Source organism: Neofelis nebulosa, chromosome 11 (genome assembly GCF_028018385.1).
Source record: "Neofelis nebulosa isolate mNeoNeb1 chromosome 11, mNeoNeb1.pri, whole genome shotgun sequence".
Lineage (NCBI taxonomy): Eukaryota > Metazoa > Chordata > Mammalia > Carnivora > Felidae > Neofelis > Neofelis nebulosa.
The window spans coordinates 83,735,363-83,746,316 of record NC_080792.1 but is presented as its reverse complement, the minus strand read 5'-3'; the positions used below and the strand labels follow the sequence as shown (position 1 = coordinate 83,746,316).

Sequence of the window (10,954 nt, the reverse complement as noted above, 5' to 3'; positions counted from 1 at the left end):
AAAAAAAAAATCTGAGGACATGAACTCTTTCCCAGTGCAGGCTGGGGCAAAATAGATACGTCAAGACTGTCTTTGGTTATGCCCGGCTAATCTGAGTCTGACCACGGTCCTAACTCCTCTGCTCCAGGCTTTGGCTTTATCCCTTCTCCAGCAACACGATCCCGCCTGATTTTCCATATGGTCGGTTTCCTACTCTCTTGGAGAAAGGCCAGCGGAGAGGATAACTACTTGATATTAACGATATTGATGGGTGCTCCAGGGAATTAACATTCTTACCGGCTAATTATCTCCGTGCCAATATTTTCCTGTAGGCTTTGGACCGAAAGTCGGAAGACCTGTGTGTTCGCTTCTGCTACTAACTTGCCACATATCAGGTTGGGTCTTGGTTTTCCCATGTGTTGAATAAAGATAATAAGAACAGCATATATAAACACTTACCGGGTATTAGACAATGCTCTATGTGCCTTAAATATAGTGTCTTATTTGAACCTCACAACTCAGGAAGTGTTTTGCTTCCGGTTTTGCAGATGAGGAAACTGAGGCATAGAGAGGTTAAACGATTAATCCGAGACCCAGAGCTGGAAGGGGTCAGAGGTGGCAGAATCTAGGGGGTGTGGCCCCCGAGTCTGGGCTTATAACCACTAGAGCGGTTTGAACCAGGCACAGGAACCGACTTCAGTGCCAAAGGCAATTCCAGCGTAGTTTGTATTGAAATTACCCTTCCTCCAAAAACACGATAAAAGCTGGACAGAAAACCATGAAACAGCTACGTATAGAAACTGGAATGCACCAGCACAGATTGAATTTGGGACCTGAAAAAAAATCTCTGAAATATTAATTGCACATATGGTTCTTTTAAAAAAAAAAATGTTTATTTATTTTGAGAGAGAGAGAGAGAGAGAGAGAGAGAGGGAGAGAGAGAGGGAGGGTTTGTGCACACAAGCCGAAGAGGGGCAGAGAGAGGGGGAGAGAATCCTAAGCAGGCTCCACGCTGTCAGCTCAGGGTCTGATGTGGAGCTCGATCCCATGAGCTGTGAGATCGTGACCTGGGCCGAAATCGAGAGTTGGATGCTTAACCGATGGAGCCAGCCAGGCGCCCCTGCATAAATGGTTTTAATAGCTGATTAGACTTAGCAGAGGAGAAGATTAGTAAACTGAACAAAAGCTCAGTAGAAAATAAATACGCGGGATTGGAGCAGAGAAAAATAGCGGTGAATAACACAGAGAAGGGCGTAAGATTCATAAGGACACAGTGGAGAGGTCTAAGATACGTACAGTTGGACTTGTAGAAGAGAGAAGAGACAGAATGGGACAGAAGCAACCTTTGAAGAACTGTGTTTTCCAAAGCTGAGGACAGTAAGCCCATTTGAGAAGCTCTGGGAAACCAAAGCGCATGAAACCCAAGAAACCACATTAGGCACGCCATAGTGAAACTTCTCACGACCAAAGACAACGAGAATATCATAAAAGCCATCAGGAAATAAGAGACATTACCTTCAAAGGGACAACAGCGAGCCTCATGGCCGACTTTTCAAGAACACAAAAGCCAGCTGTGATCAAATGTTAGGGGGGATTCTCACCTGGGTTGGGAAAGATGCCAGGCTCAGACTGAACTCATCTGAGACGCCCTTGGTGGTAGATTAGTAATGTCTGCCACGTGCATGGAAGGAAGGTGTGACAGCAGCCATGCCACCTGCTGGCTTTGGCTTCGACGTCTGCCGCGATTTCCTCCCCTGGGTAATCGCAGAATGCCTCCTCCTTCCGAACCACTTTTCGGGTACAGGGAAGGAATCCAGAGACTTAAAGAAGATTCCAGCCACTCAGTTGTAAACCCGAGTAGCAGAGTTTTGGCTATAGGAAGGTTTCATTTCATATCCTAGTGAATTCTGTGTGACCTTGAGCATGTCCCTTTACCTCCCAGAGCATCAGTTTCTTCAATTTTAAGGTCGTTTCAATAATGGTACTTAATTCACAATGACATTGGAGTTTTCAAGGAATGAATGCACGGAAAACATCAGACATAGAGTCTGAAACACAATAGGTCCTCAAAACCAGTAGGTGCTCCTATCTTCTGCACAGGGGCCGTGGGTCCCCGGCTGGCTGCTGAGTTCCTACTCCTACAAGGGACACTTTTTCCTTGTCAAGCGCCTCCGTCGTTGAAGGAAACATGTCGGGTGGTGGGGACCGCGAAACCCATACAGTTCTTGAAATGCATGGTTCTTACCATCGAATGGGCTTTGAGAACAGTTGAATGAGACATCGGAGTGACTGTTTTTCCTTTGACTCTTGGGGTTTTAAAGAGCCAGTGGCACCTCTTGGGGAAGAGACATTCACAGGGACTGCGTTTTCCTTCGGTGAATTCAGATGTCCTCCTCTGGGACACGTTCAGCAGTAGCCACCAGTGTCCCAGACTTCTTCCATCGAGGAGGCCAGGGTCTCTGTGAGGGTCCAGAAGGATTCTTCATGCCTGAGACCCATTTGGGTTATCACCCAAGGGGATTGCAGTCCATTCCTAGCCCCAGCTCTGCTACCCCCACCCCCACTGCTTATGGGGCCTTATCCAGTATCCCCTTCCCCGTTACAGGTGTAGTATTGACCAAAGAGAGTGAAGGAGGACATTCCAGTTTCCCAAAGGGCCTGGAAAGCTTGTTGGCAAACAGGGAGTTTTGCGATGTCCTCAGAGTGGGATGACAAAATGCCCCAACGCGTGGTTAACTTAGAGAAAGCGTCGTCGTATGGGGAAGCGAGAGGGGGCTTTGGGTCGAATCCCGGCCCTGCTCCTGGCCGAGGGGGCTTTGCCGGTTCCCCCCGTCAATGAAAATGGGTTAACAGTGCAGCAACATTGTGAGTCAGAACAAAGACGCGTCTCGAGTGCTTAGCCCAGTGCAGGGCCATATTTTTGTTATTAGTCAGCGTTGCATGTTCAGGGGATCTGGAAATCCCTGCCTCGGGAAGGCCTCCCCCCCGCCCCCGCCGCCCCCATGAGCTCTTACCCAAAACATGCATTCATTCCCAGCCGTGTAGGGACTTGATGTAAACCCACCCACTTTCCTGTGAACAGAAAACGCTAACAGAATTTTGGCCCCGAGAGCCGGTTCCGCAAAAGTAGTAAAATTGTTGTGGTTAAGCCCCTAGAACTGTTTGGGAGGCCTGAGAGGTCTTTGGGGGAGCCAATGGGAGTGGCTGGGCCGACCTCAGAATGGAGCAGCGGGAAAACTGTGCTGGCATTTTGCACTGTCCGGCTGCACCCGGCTGGGCTCCGCTTCTGGGGGACCGGGAAGTCGGGGAGGACGGTTCCTCGACTCTGCCGGGGCTGGGGTCGGCATCTGGGTTTACAGGTGTGCCACAAACCAGGGTGTGGCAGAGTTGGCCGGGCGTCTGACAAAAATCTGTGACCTCTCGCCGTTCCCTTAGCGAGGATATGTCACTTGGAGGTGACTGCACAGGCAGGGACAGTTGTCCGGGGCTCCCTGCAGCCTGGTAGGGCCATGTGACTGATCCTGCCCGTGCAACATGAGTGTGTCCCTCCTGGGCCAGGGATTTTAAAAAGCAGTGGGATTCTTTGACATTCTCTTTCCCCTTTGGCCATCGGCTGCCGAGGACCTTGAGGTCCCCAGGGGAGGGGGAGGTGACCCACAAGATGTAACCTGTCTGGGTCTCTGAGTCATCATGGCGGGGAATACCCCCGGACCTACATAAAAAATAAATTTCCGGGGCGTCTGGGTGGCTCCCTCGGTTAAGTGTCCGACTTCAGCTCAGGTCACCATCTCACGGTTCGTGGGTTCGAGCCCCGCGTCGGGCTGTGTGCCGACAGCTCGGAGCCTGGAACCCGCTTCCGATTCTGTGTGTCCCCTTCTCTGCCCCTCTCCCACTCGCGCTCCGTCTCTCGCTCTCTCTCAAAAATAAATAAACATTAGAAAAAAGCAATAAAAAAGACATTTCCGTTGGGTCGAGCCACTAGAAAGTTTTGCTGTATTTGTTACAGCAGCTCGTGTTGCCCTGATACACCATGTTAGGTATCCTTAAATTCAACAGATACCTAACCCTCCTGCTCACGGTGACCCGGGGCTTCTGGGATGGCAGCTCCAGTGCCCTCTCCCCCACCCCCCTACTCCATCGGCTGTATCTTGTCTCTCTAAATTTGGACGAGTGAAAATACCAACCGCACCAGCTGTTGGTGAAGATGTGGAGGACCTGGAACTTTCCTACGCTGCCGTAAGGAAAGTAAAACGGTACAACCTCTTTGCAAAGCAAGCTGGCAGTTTCTGAAGCATACACCTGCATTAGGACCCGGTCACTCTGCTCCTAGGGATCTACCCAAGAGAGACAAAGGCATGTGTGCGCACAGAGACTTGCACACGTGTGCACAACAGCTTTATTACTAGTCACAAACTGGCCACGGGTCCCCCAGTATTCCCCAAAGCCCCGCTAAATGTCCTGCCCGCAGTTTCCACGAGATGTCCGAGAATACCCCTGTCTTTAGGCTGCATTCTGCATTGAATCCTGTAGAAAAAGTCCCGAATCTTCTGGCCTCTCTCCATGTCCATCTTGGCTTCTCGTCGAAGCCACCGACATTTCCTGAAGACGGTGACCACGGCCTCCTCTCCGGTCTCCATGCCTTCCGTTCCCCGCCTACCCCCCCCCCCCCCCCCCCCCCGCCATTCCTTTCTCAACACAGCGGCCAGAGAAGTTTCTTTCAAAACAGATCCAATCGTGTACTTTCAACTGCTTTCCCGTCTACTTAACGTAAAATCCCAAGTCCTTGACGTGAACCTCAGGGCGCGGGGTAATCTGACCGTTGACTCCATGGCTCCTTCCACTCTTTCCTCGACCACTGGTTTCAGCCACACTTGTCTCCTCGCTTTTTCTCAAATATGCCAGACTCCTCCCTTCCTTCAGGAAACCATGCCCTTGCCATTCTCTTTCCTTCTAACATGGTTCCCTCTGCCTTTCCAAGTAGCTTCTTAATGGTCTCTGCTCAGATGTCACCCACCCAGAGAGGTCATCTCTGGACACCCCCATGAAATAACCTTCTATCCACATCTTGTTTCTCTGCTTTGCAGAGGAGTGAGGGCCTTGGCTTCTTACTCACTGCCAACTGGAGGCCACTCTCAGTTCCTAGAAATTCCTAGAGACTGTCCACATGGCTGCTTTTACTTCATCAACTCGGCAAGAAAGGTCTTTAGAGAGAGTGGCCGGCAAGATGGAACCTTACATAAAGTCACAGAAATGACATTCCACCACAGCCGCCATATTGTATTGGGTAGAAACAGGTCATAAGTCCTACTGACACTAAAGGCAAGATGGGGATTACACAAAGCTGTGAATACCGGGCGGCCAGAATCACGGAAGGGGTAACTTAAAGTCTGTCCATCACAATGATGTTCTATATTTATTTAGTGGGTGGTTTATTCTCTGCCTCCCTCACTAGAACATAACCTTAACCTGTACAGATTAAGAGTACAGAAGAGTACAGAACCTTAATCTGTCTTGCTTGTGACTATGTCCCCAGCACCTGGAACAATCATTGGCACATAGTAGGTGCTTATAGTATATTTCTTGAATGAATAAAATAAACTTGTTATTATTATTTATTCAATTATTTTTTGCATTCACCTCCAAGTTAGTCAGCATGTAGTGCAACAATGATTTCAGGAGTAGCTTCCTTAGCGTCCCTTCCCCATTGAGCCCATCCCCCCTCCCACAACCCCTCTAGCAACCCTCTGTTTGTTCTCCATATTTAAGAGTCTTTTATGTTTTGTCCCCCCTCCCTGTTTTCATATTATTTTTGCTTCCCTTCCCTTATGTTCATCTGTTTTGTATCTTAAAGCCCTCCTATGAGTGACGTCATACGATATTTCTTTCTCTGACCGACTAATTTCACTTAGCATAATAGCCTCCAGTTCCATCCACGTAGTTGCCAATGGCACGATTTCATTCTTTTCCATTGCTGAGTAATACTCCATTGTGTACAGATACCACATCTTCTCTATCCATACATTCGGGCTCTTTCCATACTTTGGCTATTGTCGATAGGGCTGCTATAAACATGGGGGTGCATGTGTCCCTTTGAAGCAGCAGACCTATATCCTGTGGATAAATGCCTACTAGTGCAATTGCTGGGTCGTAGGCTAGTTCTATAAAATAAACTTCTTTTCATTGAGCTATTTTCGTGAAGTTTCGTTCCTTTAAACAAACAAAATGCCATGTTGAGATGTATTGCTTTGGGGTTTAAAATGTGATATCAGCAAAAAGTGGTTTGTAAACTGTAAAACATCCTGTAAGGGCTAAGCAGTCTTCTCTTTATGGTCTGACCAGTTTATCTCCTTGGAAAATAATTTTTTAAATGTTTACCTACTTTTGAGAGAGAGAGAGCACGCGAGAGAGCACACGAGCTGGGGAAGGGCAGAGGGAGGGGGGACAGGATCCAAAGCAGGCTCTGTGCTGACAGTAGACAGCCTGAGGCAGAGCTCCAGAGCAGGAACTGTGAGATCATGACCTGAGCTGAAGTCGGACACTTAACGGACTAAGCCACCCAGGCGCCCAGAAAATATAAATATTGTTTTCAATTAGTGTTGTCCAGCAATTATGTCTCATTCTGTCCCTTCTTGGGCACTTGGGATGGATTCCCGGTCTCTTTTAAAAAAAAATTTTTTTTAACGTTTATTTATTTTTGAAGGAGAGAGACAGAGTGTGACTGGGGGTGGGGCAGAGAGAGAGGGAGACAGAGAATCCGAAACGGGCTCCAGGCTCTGAGCCGTCAGCACAGAGCCCGACGCGGGGCTCGAACTCACGAACCGCGAGATCATGACCTGAGCTGAAGTCGGACGCTCAACGGACTGAGCCGCCCAGGTGCCCCTGGAGTCCTGGTCTCTGAAAGTGGCCATGGACGCGCATTGGCCGCTGGAAAGCAAGTGGCTGTGATCCGCATCACTGATGGATGGAAGCTCTGGGAGCTGGTGTGCAAGATGACATTCGCCATGGGGACCCGCGATGTGTTTGGCAGTGGCCTCTACTTTCCCACTTCCTGTCTCAGCTTGGGTCCCTGACTGTGGATGATGCCAGGCAGAGTTCCCAGCTGAGTCCCAGAGAGAACACAGGTAACGCGTGAAACAAACCACCGATGATTTAATCCACGGGGATCCGGGGGCTGTCTCCTACTGCTTCATAACCTGGCCCATCATGATGGAAGCAGTACCCAGCCTTCCTCAATCAGCTCCTTCCTGCTTCTCAGCCTAGAAAGGCACCAAGGAACACGGGAGAAGCGGTTTGATTAAAAAATCCACGTCTGGCCTTGGGACCGTGAGTTTGCTTTGTTCAAGGTTTCTTAACAGATGTGTCGGTTACGTGGCCTCACTGTGCATCGGTTTGATTCTTCTTTTTTTTTCAACGTTTTTTTTTTTTTTATTTTTTATTTTTTATTTTTGGGACAGAGAGAGACAGAGCATGAACGGGGGAGGGGCAGAGAGAGAGGGAGACACAGAATCGGAAACAGGCTCCAGGCTCCGAGCCGTCAGCCCTGAGCCCGACGCGGGGCTCGAACTCACGGACCGCGAGATCGTGACCTGGCTGAAGTCGGACGCTTAACCGACTGCGCCACCCAGGCGCCCCCGGTTTGATTCTTCTGAAGAATGACTTCCCATCCCTCTGCTCCTACCACCTTCCCAAAGTCAATTTCGGGCATCGTCACGATGATCGTATTCACCCTCTCGCCTCCCACTGCTTGCGTTTGCCAAGCAGATCCCTTGAATTGCAATGCTTAATGCGGTTCTAAGGGACACTTTGCACCCACCTAAGCTGAATTCTCAGGCATCACTCCATATTTCAAGACCCTCCCGGACATCTCCTTCCTTAGTTTTCAGCGAGAGCTGCAGTTGTCCAACAAACGGAACATAGAATGCCGTTTTCCAAGAAACGCGGCTTGGGATAAGTCAACCTCAAAGTCGTCCGAAAACTCGTCCTGGCGGCCGACTTGGGGACAAGAAGGACCCTTTCTCACTGTGGCCTTTGTGATGAACACACCAGATTCATAAATTCGCATATGTGTTATCCACACATCCATTTCATATCAATAGCAAATGCTTTCCAGATGTGTGTTAGAGGTGCTAGGCGTTGCGTTGCTGGCTTCGTATTTTCTCCGAGGTCTCTGCCTGGCCTGGCACTCGGCCTGTTGTTTTTACATCAAAAAGATGGGTCGTACCTGCTTAATAAGCCGGAGGAATTCACAGCAACCTGAAGGAGCTAAAGGAATGTGGTTTTCTGATCCGATTAGAGAGATGTGGCTGGGTCCCCAGGGTTCTCAGGTTCAGCTGCCCCAGCCTACAATGTCATTCATTGTCTTCTGGGCCGTGTGCGAAGTGATTCGGGTTTCTGCACCCCCTTCTCTGAAGCCTTGTGTGCACAGCCCCGGAGCTCACCCGGAGTTGAGTTGACCACTAAGCTTTTTCTCTGTTGGCTTTCCGTTCGTCTGCCCTTCCTGCAAATGTTCTTTGTGGTGGCCTTTGTAGGGGCACAGAGAAGCGAGCCCCAGGTTTGAGTCGTTCTTAGGGTAGTCCAAATCCTCCCCACGTTTAAGAACCTTTTGCCTTTCGCTTGTGGGGGTGGTGGAGAGTTCTGGAACATGGGCTTTGAAGTCAGAATCCCGGTGTGCCCGTTTACGAGGCTGTGTGACCTTGAGCAGGACTCTTGACCTCTCTGAGCCTCCGATGGCTTATCTGGATACTCTAGATCTTAACACTTCATATCGCTTGGGTTATTGTGAAGCAGAAATGAGCTAATGCACGCAAAGCTCTTGGCACAGAGTCTGGAGTATAGCAAACCCTTAATCGCTGGTAGCTAATATCATCATTATTGCTACTACTGTAAAAAAAATTTAACATGAGCCTGGACCCACACTGATTTTCCCATGGTGGAATGCCTTCTGGAAGTCCTCCCGGGCCCCACCTTAAAGTTTCTCGTGAAATGCCCCACTGGGCACAACCCACAGAGCTCTGGAAGCAAACATTATGGCCTCATGTTCTGGACTCACCTCGATGACTTTGGACTCTAGGTCATTGTGTTTTCTTTCCTTTTCAGAAAGAGCCATGCTGAGTAGGGTGTAGACCCAGATCAGAGATTTAGAGTGAAGTCCTGGGCTTTGGAGCCAAGGCTGGCTCAAGATTCTTCTTTGGTGTGTGCCTTCCTCTTTCCCCAAGGTGGGCTGCTGCAGGGCATGTGGTAGGCGTTCAACGCGTGTTGAATGAGTGGCTGGAGAAGGGACTTAACCAGTAGTTATCCTTGAGGAAGCAATAACACGATAATGGTAATGACTTTGATCTTGGCTATTTTCTGGGTGCTTAGATCCTCTGTGCCTGGCAGCAGGCTAGTGTACCTGAAGTTGTTCACTTACTACTCAGGGAATACCCTGGCGGGTACACACGCAGGAGTCCTTTTGAGAGGTAAGGATACTAGAGATTTCGCCTTGAGACCTCATGAAGGTGAAGGGGAGAGCCCGGATTTGGGGTCAGGGAATGCAGGGACAGAGTTCTTGCATCTGCCCATCGGGTCATAGCCTGCCTGGTTCAGTTGTCCCAATGTTCACAGTCTGAGTCGGCTTCCTGTCGAAGTCCCCAGGGAGCTACCCCATCCCCTTCCAGTTTGGGACGACACAGGCAGAAGCCTCAAGTTGGAACAGCGATGTGTCAATCCTCTCCTTCATTTTTTAATGTTTTCATTAAAGTTTTTTTTAACGTTTACTTACTTTTGAGAGAGAGAGAGAGAGAGCACGAGCACGAGTGGGAGAGGGACAGAGAGAGAGGGAGACAGAATCGGAAGCAGGCTCCAGGCTCCGAGCTGTCAGCACAGAGCCCGACGTGGGGCTCGAACTCGTGAAACGTGAGATCACGACCTGAGCCGAAGTCGGACGCTTAACCCACTGAGCCACCCAGGCACCCCTACAACTCCCTATTTCTAAATGCAAAGAGAAAAAGTCTACAAGAGACACAGCCACATATTGAAGAGATAAATTTTACGCCTATCATTTTAGTTCAAAACCCTGTTACTTTTATTTTAAGTTTACTTACTATTTTTTAAATTAGAGAATAAACCAGGAAGTGTAAAAGGATATATAGCAAAGACTCCCTCGTTCCCCTGTCCAGAGGCACCCACCTCTTCTCCCAAGGAGCAACCCAGACTTTCAATTTCTTGCGTGTCTGTCCAGAAAGGGTCAATTATCAGAGGCTTCAATAAGGTTGGGCAGAATTTTCCTTTTAATGCATACCTGGTCTGTATCTATTGTTTGAGCTTTTGGCCACGAGCTCGGTGTAAAGAGAATGAAAGGCAATAGAAGTCATTGTGAAAGGACACCGGTACCTTCTTTCGACCCTGTCCTCTGTCCCAGCTTCAGAAGCAGACACTAAGGGACTGTTCCTCGTCCCACCAAGACAGCTGACCGTGTTCTCTGGTTCTCCAGTTGCTACAACAATTGAACCTTCAACTCCCAAGGCAGGAGCAAATCAGGGGCAGGCCTTTGATCTCTTGTCCCGTCACTCCCCTCTGTCTCCATGGCAACCACTGTGCCCCAAGGGGTGGAGAATACACCCCATTGTTCTAGCTTCCCTGCCTTCATTCCATCTTAATTACCTGTGCCCATTGGGTCCTGTGTGGTTTGATGAGTCCCTTCCCTCCTCAACCGTTTCCATTTCTTTCTGTACCTGCCCTCTGGGGCCACCGGACGCCTCCCGTGGCTCCCACGGGCCTGGGTCCACCTCTCGGTTATGTGAGTCACTGAGTCCTATGAACTCTGTACCGGGAGTGAGTCACTTTGCTCCTTAAAGCCTCGGGTTTCTCATCTGTACGACCGGGATAAAAGTGGTCTTAGGGCCGAAAACCCGAACACCTTCAGGGCACAGCATATAGTAATTAATGAAGGTGATGTGTCTTTATGAAACGTGAGTGGCTCAGGGGCCTGGTGACT

The 10,954-nt window shown here is 49.4% G+C and overlaps 1 long non-coding RNA gene across 1 annotated transcript in view; it reads right to left on the bottom strand.

Annotated features, from left to right (window-relative positions):
* The window catches only part of LOC131489296 (uncharacterized), an 11,262-nt gene extending 745 nt beyond the window's left edge, over positions 1-10,517 (bottom strand). The window contains exons 1-2 of the long non-coding RNA XR_009250471.1: positions 10,351-10,517; positions 277-381 (exon numbers count right to left, since the gene is read on the bottom strand). This is a non-coding gene — a long non-coding RNA (uncharacterized LOC131489296). The remainder of the gene's footprint in view (positions 1-276; positions 382-10,350) is intronic.
* Positions 10,518-10,954: the final 437 nt, after the last annotated feature.